Genomic DNA, 21,509 nt, shown 5'->3' on the forward strand with positions numbered 1-21,509 from the left:
CGGTCCCCTTCCGCGGCGCGGCGTGGGCAGCGCGGTGTCGCGGCTCTGCGTGCGCGAGCGGCCGAGGGCGTTCTCCGAGGGGTCTCGGCTCCGGCTTGACAGGTGCCGGGCGGGTGGGGCTCGGGTCCTGAGCGAAGTGACAGGTGCAGTGTTTCCGCCGGCGAGACAGGCTCGGAGGCGGCCGGGCGCTGCGAGCCTCCAGCGAACGCGCGCGCGCGCACACGCACACACACACTCACACACGAGGATACAGAAATGAATTGTAGTTTTTTTTTTTTTTTCCTGTGGAGATCTGGCGTACTCCCGGGGTCGTTTGACTTTGTTAGGTGTCCAGCGATGCAACAGTTGGGCGTCTTTTCCTCCGGGCGTGCACTGCACCCACACAGCCAAGCCCTGGGAAAGGCCTTGGGTGTGAAATAGGGCCGTGGTTGTCATTGCCCACGGGATACTGACTTAGTGGCTTTGTGAGGTTTTCTTAGAACAATGCTTTAAGGCCTTGGAGGCTTACGGCCATCTGTGCTGATTGATAGAACGTATAACTTTTTAGGGGAACTGGTATATCGGCAAAAGTTTCATAAGACTTTTGAGGCGTAAGTGCTTAGAAGTTTCTAACTTCCCTTTTTCTCCCCATCGCGTAGGAACCTTTCCGCGTCTTAGTCGACCTCAGCATGCCTCATTATTTCTTCCAGTTTTGCTTTTGACTTTCAGCTAGCAAGAATCCTGCTGCCTCTTTTTGAGTCTGTTTTTGGTTGGTATAAAGTTAGTGGTGTTCTCACAGGAACGTTTCCTACCGGCTTCTTAAATAAAATTCAAATTTGAACAAGACCTTGTGAATGCTGTAGAACACTACAGGGAAATGTCCATTGCATTTCAAGAGCTTATTTTTCTCTATTGGGACACTTTGTGATTAAGCAACTAAACTTAAAAAGTATAATTGTCATTATTGTCAGCAGTGCTTTTGCTTTGAGATGGCAGACAGATGATTGCAGGGAAATAAGACTTGTTTCTGTTCCCCACCACTCTTTCTCCCATTCCGGTCCATCACCAAGCCTTTATTGTCATTGAATAGCTGTCTTTCGTTTCACTCCCCAAACAGAATTCAGGGCAAATTGTGAGATTGGAGCAAGATTTTGGAAATGGATTGTGCAAGACTATTTAAAATCCAGGTATTTAAGTGGATTTAGTGGCCAGTTAAAATCGTATTAGTGAGGGAAAGAAAGCTAGATTTGTGGGATGTTTTAGGAAAAATATCATTTTAACTTTTTCTTAAGCTCTTAAATAGTGCTTGAAAATTTCCCTTCGGAAAGAACAGTAATAGATACTCTAATATATTCACACAGCTTTGGGAGCATTTTTGGTTACTGTAGAATAAACAGAAATATTTAAAGTTGCTGTCATCACCTGGAAAAGAAGGACCTTGTTTTCCTTTTTTTGAAACGCATTATTTTATGTATCTTTACATGATGGAATTATCAGAAATTCTCTTATAAGGCAAATGCATGTAAAAGTCTATTTTCATTTTTCTATACCCATGAAAATTTCCATTAGCACAGATCACTGCATCATTTGATGAATATTATGCAAATTATAAGAGTGCACTTATATCCTAGATGGTATAGGTCAGTTAGTTCATACAACTTCTTGCCGCAAGCAAGATGTGTGACGTTCCTGCTACCATAATACAGCATACTGTTTTACAGTGAACGTTCTTTTAAGAGTGAGAGTAAGCTCTAAAGCAACGATGAAAAGTATAGTATGATAAATATATAACCCAGTAACAGCCATTTATTGTTAAGTATTATGTGCTATAGATAATAGAATGTGTGATACTGACAGCACAGTAGATTTGTTTATGTTAGTATCACTAAAAACACTTGAGTAATGGCATTGTGCTTGGACCTTATGTTACCTACGGTGTCATTAGGTGGTGGAATGTTTCCAGCTCCATTATAATCTTATGGGACAACTGTTGTATACTGCCTCTGTCATTGATTGAAATGTTATGTGGCAGTGACTATAGTTAGCAAGGGCAAGACCACTGCCTGGCAGTCTTTTTTTTTTTTTTTTTTCTTAATGGAATAAGAATTTTTTTTTTTCTCCGAATGCCTTCAGGGCAGGTTTGGCATTTGGCTTGAGTTGTGGGGATGGAACCACAGCAGCCTGAGCCTGACTGCTTTGTTGAAGCAGCCACTTAAAGAACTGAGCTAAGGTGCAGGCCCCCTGCCTGGCAGTCTTGAAGCTGAGAATCTTGCTTAGGGATATAGTCAGAGCCCTGTCCAACTGCAGGTGCTGTGACAGAGTCCATTTCTACTCTGAAGCTTGAGATGTTATTTCTGTTTCAGTGTTTCTGACCTACGCCATATAGTTGGAAGGTAAACTAAGGGAAGAGGATGCTACACCTTCAGTATTGAAATAATGAAGAACAAATAGGGCTGAGGAAGGCAGTCTAGAATGGTGGGGAAGGGCTTGGATTGCAGTGTTAGTCTGTTTGGTTGGTATCGTGGTTTATTTTTACCTGGCTAGGATCTCAAGTCAGTGCTTTAGCTGGTTTGGTAGACATCTGTAAAACAGATAATTAAAGTACTGGCTTATTGTATCTGGTGTGAGTAGTCAGTGAAACCCTGCATCTGAGACACTTTACATAGAGTCATAGTAAATATGCAAAAGTTAAGTGATGCTTTTGTATTATTAGTAATACTATTGTTAGATGTCACGAAGATAGTAAATGAATGAAAAATTGCTAACAGGAACTTATTGAATGGTGATCTTGGTTCAACAAGGTCAAGGGGAGCACATGCCTGGAATTGCAGCACTCAGAAGGCTGTAGAAGGAAAATTGTTGTAAGTTCGAGACCAGCTGGGGCTACAAAGTGAGTTCAGGGCCAGCCTGAACTGCATAGTGAGACCCTGTCTGAAAAAGACACAAAAAAGGGGAGGGGAGGTCTGAAATAAGCGATGCAATGATTAATATCAGGCTAATTATGAGAACTAGTAATAGGGAGATTATATAAAATATTGATACAAACTGCAGCTTAGCAAAGTAAATGATACTGAATTGTATGTGTAATATTAGTATGGACTTTTCTTGCTGTTATTATTCCATTTTCCCAAAGAGTGTTGATTATTATTTGTTTTGTTTTGTGCTTGCCAGGCAGACATGTTTTGTTTTGTGCCATAAGCTATATCCCAGGCTATTGCATTTTTCTTTCACAGAGCTGCTTTGAAAATTTGAACTTTGCTTTGGTGTGTGTATGTATATTTATAATTTGGCACAGGGTCTCACTACATGACTCAGACTCGTAGTGACCCTCCTGTTTTCAGCCTCCCTGCTTCTGGGATTATAGGCACACCCAGTTTTGGTAGTAGTTGGCTTAGCATGCCTGGAGGCAGGGGCAGTGTGGCATGTGGTGCCAGGGATCAAACCCCTGTCCTTGCACTTGCCTAACCAGGCACTTAGTCTGCTGAGCTATCTCGCTGGCCCTGGATTATATTTGATTCACCATGCCAGCAGACATTTTTCACTGTGTAATATTCTTATTTTAGGAAGTCTATGAAAAAGATATACATATGTTTAAATTATAAGTGTAATTTTTTAAAAGATGAATTCTAAAAATATTTAATGTTTTATTTCAGAATAGTGCTTTTATATTCAAAGTGTTGAAAAATGTTTACTTAATCAGTTTAATTTGTGTATGTCTATTATGTGATTATTTTCATTTGTCAGGCTTGAATTTGAAGAAACTGAAGAACCTGATTTTACTGCATTATGTCAGAAATTAAAGATAGCAGACTGTGTCAGAGAAAGAGCTTGGTTAACTTGGGAGAAAGTTTCATCTGTGGATGGAGTATTGGTAAGGATTTTCTTAAGTATTTTGAAATTTATTTTTCTCATTTTAAAAATAGTTCAGATCACTCTAGAAAATTTGAAACAGAAAACGTAAAGAAAATAAAAACCAGTAATAATTCCATTAACTAGAGGTAGCTTACCATGATAACTTTAAAGATGTTTAGAAAGAAATCTCCTTACATAAACTTTGCTCCAGTATTTAAAAGCAAATCTTGCATATCATATTTGATTCATAAACACTTCCCTATGATACAAGGACTTCCAAGAAACACAGTCATGTCTTAAAAGTAATTTTTATCAGTGCTCGACTTTCTTCATTGTTTTAGAGTTAGTTTTGTTAGAATTTATAATATCTTGCTATATTTGTTCCAGTTTTTCTTTGCACATATATGTACATATGTAATAATAACAGCAGAAAATATTTACTATTGTTTTCATATGTTTTTATTTTTTTATTTTATTTTATTTTTTTGTGGAACCGGGTATTGTTTTCATATGAACTTGGGGAATATTATACATACTTTCAGAATAGGTTATTAGTAATTGAAGATATAAAATCTTCATTTTACATGTAAAATTTTAATTTTATACATGAAGATACTGGGTACAGAGAGGTTAATTTATCTAGACCAGAATCCTTAGGAAATATCTCAAATTCAAATTTGGTATTATACACATGGTTATATATTTTTACATGTAATTTTTGTTTAACATCATAAAAATTTTCTTATGTTTTCTGAAGTAGTTTTGGCAATATAGTTTATAGTGACAGTATAATATTTTTTTCTGTTAGACACATTCTGATTTATATTGGTAAGGATTTTCCCCAAATTTTTGATGCTGTTAAACAATGTGAGATACATGCTTATACACAAAAATAGTACCTGGCACAAAATGAGTCCTTGATGATTTGTTAAATACATTAATTAATGATATCTGATATTTTTATTAGAAGAAATTCTTACAAATTGGATTACTGAGTCAAAAACTGTGAACATTTTTATGATTTGACAGTTACTGTTAAGAATCACACCTAATAGGTGCTTTCTTATTATCGTAGTAGTAAAACTTTTAAAAAGATTTTTTAAAAAAATCTCTGGTGATAAAAAAGAACACAAGTTTCAAAAGTCCAAGAATTTGAACACAGTAACCACTCCTTATCTAAAATGAGAAGAACACTGAAGTATCTTGGATATGTGACTTGGATATAATTATTCTAAAGCATCTAATGTGTATTTTACTGAGTTGGTTACTTTATGTATAAAGCTATTTTTTTGTGCATATACAATTGAATGAAGTGATAGCTCCAAGTGTCCCTTTTCTTCAAATATTAGCTCTTAATTTTTAGAAAGTTAGAAATGGCTTTTATGGAATATTCATAAATACATGTTCTAGTTTATAAGTTTGTTTTCAGTTTATAAGTGTGTTGTGCTCCAAATTTGTTTTCAAATGCAGTATGGTAATTAGAGTTCTATCCTAATTCACAACTTTTTTGGTACTGAACTGTAATAGTTTTAATAGTAAAGGCTCTTTTAGGCTTTAGACTTAAATATGTAAGTGTATATGTGCATCTACTTTATTATCTAAACTGTGTCTTCCTAGCTTTGTTCCTACCTTCCCTTAAAACTGGTATAATTTAAATTCCATTTACTAAAATAACTTCATGATGGAGACAAGGATGTGTGAAATCACTCTTGGTTGTATGCTAGAGGAAGACAATAAAAGAACTTAATGTTATCTTTGGGGTTGGGGGTACCTTTTTAGAGGGTATGATAGAAGATGATGATATCTTTTTGCCTTGTAATAATTCAATAAAATTTTCCCTGACATGTTATTTTAAGTGATTGTCTAGTTTTTGAGGATTGGTCTGAGAATTTAGCTTCTGTTTTTCCAGTAATTTCTCAGAAACAGTGTGAACATACCCACAGAACATACAGTGTTCTGAACAAGAACAAGTGTAGGTAGTGACAATAAATCTATGTCAAATGCATCTCTTCTAGTGGTAGTTGTCTATCTTACCTGAAGAAGAGAAAGGTAATTTGGGGGAATTCTTTTTGGTGAGTGAAAGTAGATTGGACTAGATAATGGGTTAAGACTTGGAATTAATTGGGCAAGAGGGAGTACATTTGTAATTCCAGCTACTCAGGAGAACAAAACAGGAGGATGGCAAGTGTGAGGTTGGCTTGGGCAACTCAGTGAAACCCTATCTCAAAATAAAAATAAAAAGGGCTGGGAATGTAGGTCAGTGGTAGCGTGCATGTCTAGCATGCGTAAGTCCCTAGGTTCAATTGCTGCATTAGTGATTATAAAAAAAACAAAAACTGAACTGAACTCCATAATTTAAACAAATTACTTAAAATCTCCAAGCTTTAGTTTTTTTTTTTTTTTTTTTTTTTTTTTCTTAGGGCTTTTTTTTTTTTTTAGCGGAACCTGGGATTGAACTCAGGCCCTTGTGCTTGCCAGGCAAGCGCTTATTCTACTGAGCTATCTCCCTGGCCCCACCAACCTTTAGTTTTTTATCTGTAAAACAGGCTAACAAAATTTTCAGAAACTTGGAGTCATTGTGCACATTAAATATATTAATGCACATTAAGCATTTATTGGTATCAATGATTGCCTATGCGAATGGCTGTGTATTCAAGCAGCCATTATCACTTAAGGGCTAATCTTGTTGATTTTATTATGAGAATAGTGTTTAGAAGAAGTTAAATGATTGCTTGTTTTTGGCACTGGAGATCAAACTCAGGTCCTTGCATATGCTGGTAAGTACTCTACCACTGAGCTACAGTCTCAGCCCCTAAGCGGTTGCATTTTTAAATGGGTAGGTGTTGATTTTTTAAAAAAATCCTTATTAACTCTTTAGGAGTTAGGAAAGTTGTTTATGTATTCATGAAAGTCTCCATGAATCTTCTTTAATGAAAGCTTTATGGTACTTTAGTTAGAAAATTGTTTCCTTAATGGACATTTTAGCTATGATTGTTATCAGAATTAGATTTTTTTTTGTTTATGCTGTATTCATAGCATATGAATAAGGAACTTTTCATTAAAAATTGGCTAGGAATGGTGTTCTTGTTGTGGCTCAAGGTGAATCAGTTTTAGAATTTTTTTTTTTTTTTTCTTTCCTGCATCTCAAATAGCAGTGTAATGAGATGGAAAAGGGTTTGGACATCAAGGCAGAAAAGTTTAGCTTGATATTAGTTCTCCCTTACTTGAGATTTTGTTTTCCACATTTTCAGTTACCTGTAGTCAACTGCAGTGCAAAAATATTAAATGGAGAATTCCAGAAATGAATGATTCCTAAGTTTAAAATTATGTTCTGTTCTGAGTAGTGTGATGAAACTTCTTGTCTCACTCTCCCTGCTGGGGATTTGAATCATTTCATTGTCTAGCGTATCTGTGCTCTATGTGTTCCTTGCCTGTTAGAGACATATGTCCAGCTTGGTAATCAGATGAACTGTCATAGTATGTGTTCAAATACTGTAACCTTTATTTTACTTAATAATACCTTCAAAACCTAAGAATAGTCATGCTGATGATTTGGATGTGGCGAAGAGAAGCTGTATTGGGTAAAAGGTAAAAATTTATTATATATATAACATAATATATATATATATATGTATATATATAAAATATGCTTTGGAGATACTACAAATTTGGTTCCAGGCTATTGAAATGAAGTAGATACTGCAATGAAATGAGTTCCGCATTTTTTTTATTTTCCCAGTGCAAATAAAACAAGTTTATTCTGTACTATAATTATTTGCTGTGCAATAATATTACATCTAAAAAAGTATATATAGCACCTTAATTAAAGTATTTTATTGCTGGATCAGGGAGATAGCTCAGTGGCATAAACACCTGCCTGGCAAGCACAAGGTCCTGAGTACAATCCTCTGGTACCACATACACACACACACACACACACACACACACACACAAAAGTGCTTGTAGGGCTGGAGAGATAGCTCAGTGGTAGGAGCGTATGCCTGTCAAACACATGGTCTTGAGTTTAATCCCCGGTTCAAAAAACAAAACAAAACAAAATGTTATTGCTAAAATATGTTATGTTTGTCAGAGCTTAAAGCAAGTTGTAATATGTTGATGACTATTGACTGATGAAGGTGGTGAATGCTAAAGGTTGGAGTGGAAGTGGCAGTTGCTTAAAATAAGATGATAGTGAAATTTGATGCATTGATTGACTCTTCCTTTCATGAAAAATTTCTCTGTAGCATGCAGTAATATTTGTTCATAGTACAGCTTCTATCATAACTGGAGTCAGTTCTCTCAAATCCTGTTGCTACTTTATCAACTAAGTTTATGTGACATTGTAAGTTCTTTGTCATTTCAACAATGCTCACAGCCTTCTCATCAAAGGAAGAATATATTTTAGGAAACCACTTTCTCTACTCATCCATAAGAAGCAATTCCTTCTTCATTAACATTTTATCCTAAGGTTACAGTAATTCATTCACCTCTTCAGGTTGCATTTCTAGTGTGTTCTCTGTCTCTTTGTTTCTCTGTCTCCATCTCTGTCTCTGTCTCTTTCTCTCTCTGAAATGGTGTTGCTGTGTAGTCTAGTCTGGCCTTAAACTCACAGTGATCCTCCTACATTAGCCTCCTAAGTGCTGGAATTATAGGCATGTGCCACCACACCTGGCTTCTCTTGTTATTTCTGTCACCCACACTTAAAGTTAATTCCTCAGTTGAAGGAATGTAGATCATTTACCCATGAGAGTAATTACCCATGAGGGATGAAATAATTTCTTCCAACTCCTGTTGATGTTGCTATTTTTACCTCTTCCTATAATTCATGAAAGTTCTTAAGGACTTCTAAAGTGGTGAATTTCTAGAAAGTTCTCAATTTTCTTTGCTTAGATTCCCATCAGAGGAATCAGTCACTGTGTTTGGAAGCTAGCCTTAAAAAGTGTGTGAGGGGTGTGTGTGTGTGTGTGTGTGTGTGTATGTGTGCACACATGTGTGCACATGTGTGCCTTGATGGTATGTGGATTAAATCTAGGGCCTGTTAATTTTGATCTACATTTCCAGCTTTTTTATTTTACTTTTACAATTTAGACAGGATCCTGCTGAGTAGCTGAGTTGCCCAGGTTTGGCTTGAATTTGTAATCCTCCTACTTCAGCCTCTTAAGAGTTTTGGATTACAGGATTGTGTCACCATACCTGGATTAAAATAGATTTCTTAAATAATATATTTGAAAGTCAAAATTATTCCTTTACTGATGATCTGCTTAGTGGATTTTGTATTAATAGGGAATCTTTTCCAAGCAGTAGGTCTCAACAGAGAGCTTCAAATATTCAGTAAGTTATGTTTTAAACAAATGTGCTGTCATCCAGCCTTCTCTTCATTTAATGTCACAGGCGGAGTATAAGCTATAACGTTCCTCCTCTGGCTTCCCTAAAGGCTTTTATCCATTTCATTAGGTAAGATATATTTAGTCCATCTGTAAGACTCACCAAAGTCTTAACAGTTCCAGACTGCCAAAAAAATCCAAATCTCAAGTCTTTCTAAGAGACTGAAGGCATTTAATCCTTAGCTGTGAATTTCTATAAAAATAAAAAAAGAAAGGTAAATCCTTCTAACATGCAGCAGCACAGGATAAGTATTTCCATTCCAAAAGAGAATAATATAGAGGTAGAAAGGAATAAAACCAAAATAGGACTTAAATCCAGCAGGTCAAACATTTAGTCCCATAGCTCTATGTCCAGCATCTTAGACAAGGTTATATGAGATGGGAGCTTGAAAATGCCTGTGCAGCTCTGCCCTTATGTCCTTGCTGGTTACAGCCTATGTGACCTCTCTCAGGCTGGGTTCGTTACTAACTGTGATTTTCCTTACCACATGTTCCATGTTCCTGGCATTTCCAACTTTCTGGTATCTCCACTTCATCTTTGGCTTCACTTTTACAGATTTGTGCATTGTCTTCTTGGGACTCCTGGCAGGAACTGTGGTCCTCTCATACAACCACATTGGCTGACCTTTGAGGTCTTCTTCCAAAATCTAGGTGGAAGCCTCCACTAACCCTCCATAGCTTTTGTATTCTTCATGCCTTCAGAGCCCGTAATACTTGGATAATGTCAAGGTCTGCAGCCAGCTTGAGCAAAGTCAAACCCTTATGGCTGCGGTGGCCAAGTATGTACTTGGGTATATACTTCCCTAGGACACCCTGAGTAACCAAGTCATCTTGAGGCTCTTTTGTCAAGGCAGAGTCTTTCAAACATCTTCATGTTTTTACACCATTGAGTCTGCTATGAGTGGGGTTTGGCCAATTGCTGAGATGGCTCAAGGCATTTTTTTCCTATTGTCCTGGTGTAAAGTATGTGATTTCCTTTTTAGTGACATTAATATTTTCAGCAAACATACTTTCCTTCATCTGAACTTTATAAGTATTTCCTTTCTGTGAAAATTATACATTTTTCGTATAATTTCTTTCTACTTTTAATTCCTGATTCTCAATATAGATTGGGCTAAAAGCATCCCATAGTACCCAGCTACAGTGTGGATGTTGGATTACCTTGAAATTTTCTCTGCATGTTAATTTGTCTGTAATGTTTAAACTCAACCTCATACAAAGTCTGAAGGCATGGGCAAAATGAAGATAAGTTCTTTGCCAAAATATGACACCCGTGGGCTCAAGTCTATTTCCAAATAGTCTTCATTCCCATCTAAGCCCTCAGGAACCTGACCTGTGGCATCCCCATTATTATCAGCACTTCTGAGCTTTAGCCAGAACCACTCATTTAGCTCTCTAGACAGCTTTCTATACTTTCTCTTGCTCTGTTATCCACACATTTCCAGATTTACCATATTAACCAGGCTTGAAGGCTTCTGCTGCACAGTGCCAGTTATAGTCCCAGCAACAACTCTACTCCTGGCACCATATTTCTGTATTAGCCTCATTCCCTTTGATGGGTTAAAATACTCACCACTGCAGCTTAAAGGCCAGGCTTATTTGGCTCACAGTTTTCAGTTCATGTATGTTAGCTAGCCCCAGGGCATAAACAGCATGGCAGAAGTACATGGTATGGGACAGCTGCTCAACCTCTGGCAGCCAGGAAGCAGAGAGAACGGAGGATCCAGGGACAGGGATACACACTTCCGGGTTATGTACCTAGTGACTCATTCTCTCCAGCCAGGCTGTGTCTCCTAAGGGTACATTTCACCTATGAACTCATCAGTTGATTAATTTACTGAGTATAGTGCTCCAGTGATATAGTCACCTTCCAGAAGCCCCACCACTGAACACATGAGGCTTGAAGGACATTTTAGATCCAAACCATAACATTCACAATTCATATACATAAAGAGAGTTAGAAATTTGCTCTGAATTAGGCTTTAAGGGTAAGTTGTGGCTGGTTTGATAAAATATACAGCCTACTAAAACTTTATGCATATCAGCAATAAGGAAGCTGTTCCGTCTTACCATTTATGTGTTCATTGGAGTAGCATTGTTATGGGCTATATCTAGATGTCCCTTCAACGCCTCATGTGCTATAGGTGGGGCTTTTGAGAGGTGACTAGATCATGGGTCTGATGCTGTGTCATGGGTGTGTGAAACTGGATTAGTCCACTGAAGGATTTATAGCTGGGTGTGATGTTGAAGCTAGGTAGGAAGAGGTTAATTATTGTGGCTGTGTCCTAGAAGGATGGATGGATAGCCAGCCAGCCAGCCAGACAGGCAGACAGACAGACAGGATTGACAAATCTCTCCTCTTTCCTTCATGGCTGCTGCTTTCCTTTGCTATGCCCCTCTGCTATGTCACCCTGCTGTAGAACCAGCTACAGACTGAAATCTCTGCAAACTATGACCAAAGTAAGCCTGTCCTCCTTTAAGTTGTCTATGTTAGGTATTCTGTTTCTGTATTGAGAAAGTAACTATAACAAGCACTTCTGATTTCTTTCTTTTTTTTTTTTTTTAAGTGTATTTGGTACAGGGTCTTACTATGCAGCTCAGACTAGTAGTGATCCTCCTGTTTTCAGCCTCTAAAGTGCTGGGATTACAGGCGTGCACCACCACACCTGGACTCAGTGGCCCAGTTAGCACACCTGTGGGCAGAACTGGCATGGCATACAGTGTAAGGAATCAAACCCCAGTCCAGGTGCTTACCTAAGCAGGCACTTAGTCTGCTGAGCTGTCTCATCAGCCCCTTAATTTCTTTTTAGAACTTTTCTTACTAGTCATTTTCCATTGCTGGGACAAAATACCTGACATCTACAACTTCAAGGAGGAGAGGTTTATTGGCTCACAGTTTCCACTGGTTTAGTCTGAAGTCAGTGGCTCTGAGGCAGAAACACATGGTGGAAATCCTGGTGGAGCAAAGCTATTCATCTCCTGGCAGGCAGGAATCAGAGAGAGAGGAGGACCCAGGGACAAGAGTGCATCCTTCTAGGTCATGCCACTGCTGACTCATCGCTAAACAGGCCCCATCTCCTAACAGAGCTTTTAGCTAGTGAATTCACACGTGAATAAATTCACTGGTGAATATACCTCCCCTGTGATCCAGTCATCTTCCAAACATATGAACATTTGGGGGATGTTTTAGGTATAAACCATAACATTCTTCCCTGTCCCCCAGAAAACTCAGTGTGTGGAATGCATTTGTCCCATTTCTAAGAGTCACCAAGTATTAACAGTTCCAACATTGCTGAAGGTCTAAGTTGAACATTTCTTCTAGGATTTAAGGTAAACTCTTTGTTTCAAGTCCTTGTAAAAATAAAAAGAAGGCTGGGGAGATGGCTCAGTGGAATAAGCGCTTCCCTGGCAAGCGCAAGGGCCTGAGTTCAATCCCCGGTTCTGCAAAAAAATAAATAAATAAATAAATAAAATAAAATAAAAAAATAAATAAAAAGAAGTATTTCAACACACATGGCATAATATAAACATTTCTGTTCCAAAAAGCAGAAATAGTGGGGTAGGAAGTGGGCCCAGACCAAAACTCCACAGGGCAAAAATTGAATCTTGAGGTTAGGTTCCAGAATGGCAGCAGTAGCTGCACCATGTTCCAGAATAGTGCCGGCATGGAGAATATATTCCTCGGAATCAGGGTCAGAGTGCTCAGAGATCTAGTCACTCAACTCCTACATCCAAGAAAGAAGGAAGCCCGGCTACTGCTACTATCTATATGCAGCAGACCTTGGCACCATCCACATGGCATTGGTTTTAGGTGCTTGCAGAATTCAGGAGTTCTGAGGTTAAGAAGGCTTCTACTTTGATTTCAGAAGAAGGCCTGGGAGGCCAGTTAGTTTGCCCCTGAGAGGGCAGTGTGTGAAGCTGTGAGTAAGAAGCATATTCAGTGGAAACCCTAGAAGTTTGCAAAAGCCAGGAACATGGATCATCTAAAGGAAGCTGCAAGGAGGTAGCAAAGCCCACCTCAGAGGGAATCCATAAGAGCTACCAGCATAAGTGCCATAGGGGCGGAGCCACATGGAATTCATAATATGGCACAAATTGCTTCAGATGTCCCACATGGAACTGCAGGACTTAATGTTTGCCCTGCTGGATTTTGGACTTGTGTTGGTCCCAATGCTTGGTATCCTACTGTGTGTACCTTCTGGAATGGTGATGTTTATCTTATGCCTTTGAATGTTCCAAGTGTTTAAGGTTTCATTTGTATGGGGGCTCATAGTTGAGTTTGCCTTGGATCTTGGAGAGGAGACTTGAGACTTGGACTTTTCAGCAATGCTGAAACTGTTTGAACTTTGGCAACTCATAGAGATGGACTAGAATGTCTTTTGCATCAAGGGATGTGCATGAGTCTTTGCGGGTCTAGGGGTGGAATGTTATGGTTTGTGTATAGTTGTCCCCCAAAAGCCTCATGCAGTCTTGAGGCTGCTTCTGGAGTTAGTGATTCATTATTGTGGGTGTGGATGCTGCACTTGCCCAGGAGCAGATAATTTGCATTACAATGTAAGGGGGAAGAGAAGCTAGCTGTCTGAGCTGCTGCTACTTCTTTTGTGTGCTCTTGCTCTTTGCCACTGTCATGAAAGGTTGCTCTCTGCCATGTGCCAGGCTGCCTTGGAGCCAACTGAGTATGGACTGAAACCTCCAGTAACTGTGAGCTAAATAAACCTGTCCTTCTTTAAAAAAAAAAAAAATTGAATCCTGTGGCTATGGGGGCAGATTGTGATGAGATTTCACCTCCAAAGGACTTGGTAAGGCCTGCTCCTGTGGCCTTGCTAATTATAGCCTACATGACTGTTTTCTTGGTTTGGCTCTGCTTGCAACTTTTCTAAGGTGACGTTCCACATTTCTGGAATTTCCAATATCCAGGGATCTCCTTTGTACCTTTGGCTTTGGTCTCATAGCTGTATGCATTTTGCTGAGAAGCATACTGCTTGGCTTCCAAAGTCTACTTTCCAGTGTGTGTGTGGAAATCCTTCTTGACTTCTCTATGCTTTGAAAAAACAGTGCTGTGTGGATGAAACCAACCGAGATCTGTTGCCACCTGGAGAAGTAGGCTTCCTCCCAACCCCAGCCCATGGCTGCATCAGCTTGAGTGCTGGATAGATGAATTCTGGGAAATACTTTCCTAGGTAGACCCGAGTGATCTTGGGTCCCCATGGCTCTCAAAGGTTTACCCTTTTGCACCTTGAGGCTGTGGTAGGTGTTTCCTACTGATTAATGAGATGCCCGTAAGTCACTTTTCCTAATGTGCAGCTGGAAAGCACTTGACTGCTTTTTCATGCTCATCTGTTCAGTAACCAGTTTAGTGAACAGTTTCTGAACACTTTACTGAGCAGGCAGTTTCTGGCTACAAGTTTTTCAATTCATTCAATTCTTTTCTTTTTTGACTTTTACTGTAGATGTGGATAAGAGCACCCAGCAATACTTGTGGCACAGTGTGAACACTGGGCTGCCTCAAAATTTCCTCTGCCAGTTAATTAGTCTACCATTTTTAAATTCAGCCCCACAAAAAATCTGATGATATGGACAAACTGGCCTCTACTCCAACTGCTAATGGAGTTATTGTTCCTCACTGAAACCTCATGAGTTTATGTTTTATAATCTGTATGCTTATTAGTATTCTGGTCCTCTGAGCTCCAACTATAATTCCTCATTTCTGCTTACAGCAATCTAGGACTTCTCTAGCATCACTCCTTCAAATTTTTCTAAACTCTTCCTGTAAATAAGTTCCAGAGGCTTCTGAACCACCTAGTTAGATACAGGCACAGCAGTGACTACCCTCCTGGTACCAGTTCCCTGTATTAGTAACTTTACTTTTGCTGGGACAAAAATGCCAATACCCAGAACCTAATGGAGGAGTTTTTAAAAAAAATTATTTAATTATTTATTTATTTTTTTGACAACTCGTACAGAATTTTATTTACCAAAGTAATATGAACTTCACAGTATTTGTTGTAATACATGGTATTGTCTTACAACCAGCTATTCATATTACCAGATATATACACATAAAATTGGAAGAAGAAAAAAACTGGAGCAATGTATAAGAAATTAAGAAAAGAAAAAGTACAAACAAGTGAAAAAAGGAGACGAAGCTAATTAGAGCATTGACTGCTTCTTTCCATTTCCTTTTTTTAAAAAAAAATTTTATTTATTTATTTTTTTGTCCTGTCGGAGTTGAATATTCTATTGGCATCTAAATACTATAAGTGTTTGAATTCAACTAAACATCTAACACTGTCTAGCAGTCTATAATATTAGTGGATTATCCTCAGAAGTTATTGACTTGAACCTTTTACAGCTCATTGTATTAATATGGATTTACTTTATATACCTCATTTTTATACTTTTCTACTGGATGGTTAAGACCATGATATAGCAAGACCTATATACCCAAAAATGTAACTTTTGTATCTGAGAAGGTCAGCCAAGTACTCTCAGAATTTATCCTGTAGCCCTGTACCACCTTTTGTACATCCTTTTGTCAATGAGGATGAGTCACGGCCATTACTTGACCAATTTGCTCTCTGTGAAAGCTTGAGAAAATGTTTTTTCTCTCCATGTGACTCTCCCCAGGCTCACTTTAGATCCTCGAACACATTTCTCTGTGGCTCCATAATCTTCTTGATCAGAAAATTTGGAGCACAACTGAGTTACATGTTGTTACAATACAGGTTCTCCTATGTCCTGAGTCTTCACTGACCTTGAAAAGCTAGGGCCAAAATGTTGGCCAATCATGCAGCCCTTCCTTTTCTCCAAATTTTGATCTGCTAACTTAGGTTGTTAACCCTCCATAAGAGAAGCTAATTATTAACCTGCAATATATGCAGTTCGGTTTATCCTATATGTAGAAATATCAAACATTTTGGCATATCCTGGAATAGGTATTTTCATCAGATATTGATATGTTGAACTTTAAGTCCTTACAGAATATGAAGGAAAAATAATTATATAAAAGTAGAAATAAGCATTTACATATTTTTACAAAGAAATTTAGAAACCTAGTCATATACGGAATTGTAAGTCCTTATATTAGGGAGATAATACGATATTTGCAGATGTGGGTGTGGTTTATTTCACTAATAAGTGTATCTTTAAGGGGCATCCACTTAAATATGAAGGCTTCAAGTTTATCATTCTTTATAGTTGAGTAGTACTCCATTATATAAAAGTACCACATCTTTTTCAACCATTCCACATGTGACGGGCATTTTGGTTGTTTCCAAGTCCTGACTATTACAAATTGTGCTGCTATAAACATAGGCACACATATATCACTATGATATGATGCTTTCAGTTCCTCCGGGAAAATTCCCAGTAGGGGGATAGCAGACTTGAATAGAATTTCCAGTCCTAGTTTTCTAAGGAGTCTCCACACTGATTTCCATAATGGTTGCACCAGTCTACACTCCCACCAACAGTGAGGAGAAGTTTATTTAGCTCACAGTTTCTAGTGGTTCAGTCCAAAGTTGGCTGGTTCCAAGGCAGAAGTGTAGTGGAAGAGCCTGGCAGAGGAAATCTGCTCATCCATGGCAACCATAAAGCAGAGAGAAGGGGTCAGGGGGTAGAGTTCCTTTAGGTCATATCCAAGGACCCACTTCCCACTAGGTCACACCTCCTAACAGTATATTTGGTTACTGAACTCATCCCCTCCTGATGAATACAGTGCCTTCAAGATCCAGTTGCTTTTCAAACATATAAGACTTTTGTGGTACATCTTAGGTTATTTGAAGAGAGTTAGGCCCTTGCTTGGGATTTCTTTTTGATTTAAAGGAGAATGGTGGCTGGTTTGATAGTGGATCCAGCCTACTAAAATGTTAGTACTTCCCATTTTAGTACTAAGACTGTTCTGGTTTTTTTTAAATCATTCTTATATTCACTGGAGTAGCATGTTTAATTTGTTTCAGTAAGTTTTCTTTACATTTGGACTTAATTGTTTGACTGAAGAGCTTAGTATTTAGCTTCTCTTGTATTTTGATGTGTCTTCCGTACTAAGTTCATTTCTAGCTTTGGATTTAAAATGAGATGTGAAGGATTTTTTTTTTTTTTTTTTGGCTGGCTCAGGCTGCCTTAAGGGTGAGTCTGGTGTGGCATGTGGTGCTGGGGATCAAACCGCAGTCCCTTGCCTCTGACTGATTTTGCTAAAGAAGGTGGTTTAGACAACTGAGCTAACCTGCCAGCCCCTAAAATGAGATGTTTACTGCTTCCTTTCACTTGAACACTCAGAGATTATTTTAGTGTTACTAGCTGATGTAATTTGAATATTGTGTCTCAGGGAATAGGGAGGCTGGGAGAATGTATATAGGTAGTTAAATATAGTATGTGAAGGAACAGTCCTGAAACAGAACACTTTGAGTGAGTGATTGATTGAAACAGGGTCTTTCTGTGTATTTTAAGGTTGGCCTTGATCTAGCTATGTAGCCAGGCTTTCCTCAAACTCATGACAGTCCTCCTGATGGCCTCAAACTTGAGACAATCTTCCTGCCTCATGCTCCTAAGTGCTGGGATTGCAGGTGTGCACAGCTATACAGCAAGAACACATATATTTATTGATTAAGTACATTGTTTTATATGGGTGCAATTCATAGCTCTCCAAAAATAGTTATAGGGGCTGGGGAGATGGCTCAGTGGAATAAGCACTTCCCTGGCAAGTGCAAGGGCCTGAGTTCAATCCCCGGATCTGCCAAAAAAAAAAAAAAGTTATAGTAGTACCAGTAAAGATCATCATTTATAGATCATCATAATAGATACAGTAATAAGGAGAGAGTTTGAAATATTGGGAGAATTGCCAAACATGATAAAGAGACATGAAGGGAGTATAGTGAATACTCTTGAAAAATTGGTACCAATAGGGTTGCCATAAAACTTCCCTGTGTAAAAAATGTGTTTGTGAAGTACAACAAAACAGTAAAACAAACCACGCCTGTAGAGGTTTACTTTTGTTATGGTTTATATGCTCCGAGTCCCAAGATCCACATCTGATGAGGTTCTCAGGCTGTGCTTCTTAACATGGCGAAAGCAGACAGGCAAGTAGAAGCATGCAGAAAAGAAATGTGAAGCATGACCTCACTTTATAACATCTTGCTGTTGTGGTAACTAATTCAGTCCCATCAAAGTTAAGAGCCAAATCCTTTGAGAATTAACCCAGTCCCATGAGAAGGGCATTCTTCCTCCTAATGGTCTTATTACTGCCTTAAAGTTTGGCTTGCTACCACAATGGCAGTCATAGTGCAGTATGAATTTCAGAGGGAATGAACCAAATTCATGCCACAGCATCTGCCATTCAGTACCAGTTCTGTCCAGTATATAAAGACCCTTGTTTTCCTTCATTTTTTCCTCCTTACACTGCTGCCTGAAATCTTTGTCTAGCACGTTAGTTTGACTATTTGTAGGGCTCATTTGTCTTGATTTACTTCATTAAGGTTTTCTTGGATATTTAGTTATTTCAGGCCGAACAGTAAGTCTATGTCTTTTTATATCTTATGTACCATTCTTCCTTGGTGAGACTGTTCACATTTTTTTTCTATTTTTTATGGGGATCTTTTCTTAGTGAATTTTAAGATTTCCTTGTATATTTTGGATAGTAGTATTTTATCATATATATATAGTATATATTTTGCGAATATTTTATGTCATTGTGCAACTTGTCTTACAGTTTTTCAGAGGCAGAATTTTAAAGTTTTAATGTAGTACAGCTTATCGGTATTTTGTATATGGGGTGTGCCTTGCTTTGTATGTAAATACTATCACAGACCCAAGGTCAACTAGATTTTTCTCTTGAGTTCTGGAGATTATATACATTTCACATTTCAATCTCTGATCTATTTTTAGTTAAATAATGATGTTTATAGTATGAGTCTGTAATTTTTTGGCATGTGAATGTCCAATTGTTTCAGTACTATTTGTTGAAAAAATACTGTTTTTTTACTGTATTGCTTTTGCTTCTTTATCAAACATCAGTTGACTGTATATCTAAGTATATTTCTGGGCTCTCGTTATTTTATCTTGGTCAGTGTCTGTTTTTTCACCAATGTCTCACCATGATTGCTACCATAGGTTTGTAGTAAGTCTTAATGTTGGGTACCGATCAATCTCTAACTTTGTTCTTCTCCTTCGATATTAAAAAAAAAAAATAGAACCTGTTAGCAAAACACAATGATTATTTTCCTTGTGAGGAGGTAGTATACATGCATGAGCATCTCATTACTTTTTTAAAAACTTCTTCCCTCCCTCCTTTCTCCTTCTATCCCTTCATCCCTTTTCCTTTTGCAAAAGATGTTTCTCTCTATTTCCTCTTACCTGCCCTTTTTTTTCCCTCTTTACTTTTTGAGTTCCTCATGTAAGAGAAAGCGTAACTGTATTTAAGCTTGTTTATCTGACTTGTTTCACTTAACATTATAGTCTCAAGGTGCATCCATTTTTCTACAAATGACTCAAGTTAATCTGTATGGCAGAATAGTACTCTATTGTATATAAATACATACTTTTTCTTTATCCATTTATCCAAGATTTAGCTGTTGTTCAGCTAGGAATCTGCTTATCTTTTTTGAATACTCCCAATTTATTAGAATATAGTTTTTAAAAATAATTGCTAATAATCTGGATTTTGGCATTGTTTCTTGTGAATTCATGTTTTTCATTTCTAAATGCATGAATTTGGATATTTTCTTTCCCCATTTTTTGGGTAAGATTAGGCAAAATTTTGTTTATTCTTTTAAATAACCAGCTCTTCGATTCAATGATTCTTTGCATTCTTAGTCTCAATTTCACTAATTTCTGCTCTGATCTGTATTAATTACCTTCCTTGTACTAGCTTTGGGTTTGGACTGTTTTTGCTTTTCCAGTAGCTTCAGGGGTTTCATTAGGTTATTTATTTGGATTTGTTCTACTTTTATGGGTGTTTATAACCCTAAACTTCCCTTTGAAGACCGCTTTCATTGTGTCCCATAAAGGTTTTGATGTGATGTACTGGCATTATTGTTTGAATGTAGGAACTGTCTTATGTCTTCCTTGATTTCTTTTGTGATCTATTGAGTTTTCAAGATTGAATTGTGTAATTTCCATGTGTTTGCATAATATCTGTAGTCATGTTGCTTTTTTTTTTGGTCTGAGATTTGCAGGTTGGTTGTAATGAAAAGACTTTGTTGCTAGAATGAAGTCATCTTTAGGTAGAACTACTTTCAATGTTACACTCTGTGCTTGCCTATCAAAGGCCTTTGCCTCTGTCTCAAGATTCAACCACTTGTATTAATTTGACAGGAGAGAATGCAGTGTAATTGGCCCAGCACCCAACTGTCCTGGAAAGGTTCATAATACTGTTAAGAACATGAAGGCAGGATTCCGTATGGATGCACTGGAACAAACAACATGGGGAAGGCTGGGGAAAAGAGTGGCGGCAGTGGGAAGAAAGGCTTGAAAAGGAAAGCCGCTATAGCAGACCCTCAAGAGGCTGCTTTCGCCAGGGATGGCACAATGGAAGGCAGGGTCCAGCCCATGAAAGCAACTGCCTTTCTCCCAGGCTTCACCATTTTGGAAATTAAGAATAAGCAGCGGTGACACTTAATGTTCATGCGGTGGAAACAGCAGCAGCTGAAGGAAAATTAACTGCTAAGAAAAAGCTTAAAAAAGAGAGAGAAGGTCTTGGTGATAAGGCTCCATCAAAACTGGTACCCAAGAGTATTGGCAACCAAGAAGTCCATGATGAAACTACAGTAGATGCTAATGTTGAAGAGATTGCTTATAATGAAACTACAGATGAGTTTGTTGCTTACTTCAACAGAGAAGCTTTTTGCGAGATTCTCATCACAACATCATATTGACTCCATGGGAGAATAGTAAAACTGCCAGAAACTCTCAACAGTTTCACCCAACTCACATGTTTATTATTGAAGAGGACTGGCTCTGAAAAAATTACTCCACCGTGCATCTCAAGAGATTTCACCGATCTGATTGCGGGTAATGAAGATCGTAAAACACCAGATGGACTTATTTTGAGTCACTTACCAAATAGTCCAACTGTTCATTTTAAAATAAGCGGTGTTGTCTTCGAAAAGAAATTAAGAAGCTTGTCTTCTGGATGGTTAACAACCTAAGTTTGCAGACCAAAATTAGAGAAAAAGAAGGGCTGCAAGGAAAGCCAACATTTTGACTCTAACCTTCTAAGGTCAATTAAGACTCAGGAAATATGAGAACTTGTACTCTAACGTTATATAACTCGGTAGTGTCCCAAATTTTCTGATCAAG

The 21,509-nt window shown here is 38.0% G+C and overlaps 1 protein-coding gene and 1 pseudogene across 1 annotated transcript in view; both read left to right on the forward strand.

Annotated features, from left to right (window-relative positions):
- The first annotated feature begins 3,722 nt into the window (after nt 1-3,722).
- Nucleotides 3,723-21,509, forward strand: part of Rb1 (RB transcriptional corepressor 1) — a 205,735-nt gene continuing 187,948 nt past the window's right edge. Inside the window, exon 1 of the mRNA XM_004633088.3 lies at nt 3,723-3,850. The gene's annotated coding sequence lies outside the window, so the exon portion shown is untranslated. The remainder of the gene's footprint in view (nt 3,851-21,509) is intronic.
- Nucleotides 20,634-21,509, forward strand: part of LOC101568269 — a 35,218-nt pseudogene continuing 34,342 nt past the window's right edge.

The sequence above is a fragment of the Octodon degus genome, unplaced genomic scaffold, assembly GCF_000260255.1.
Source record: "Octodon degus isolate 3935 unplaced genomic scaffold, OctDeg1.0 scaffold00051, whole genome shotgun sequence".
NCBI classification, from domain to species: Eukaryota; Metazoa; Chordata; class Mammalia; order Rodentia; family Octodontidae; genus Octodon; species Octodon degus.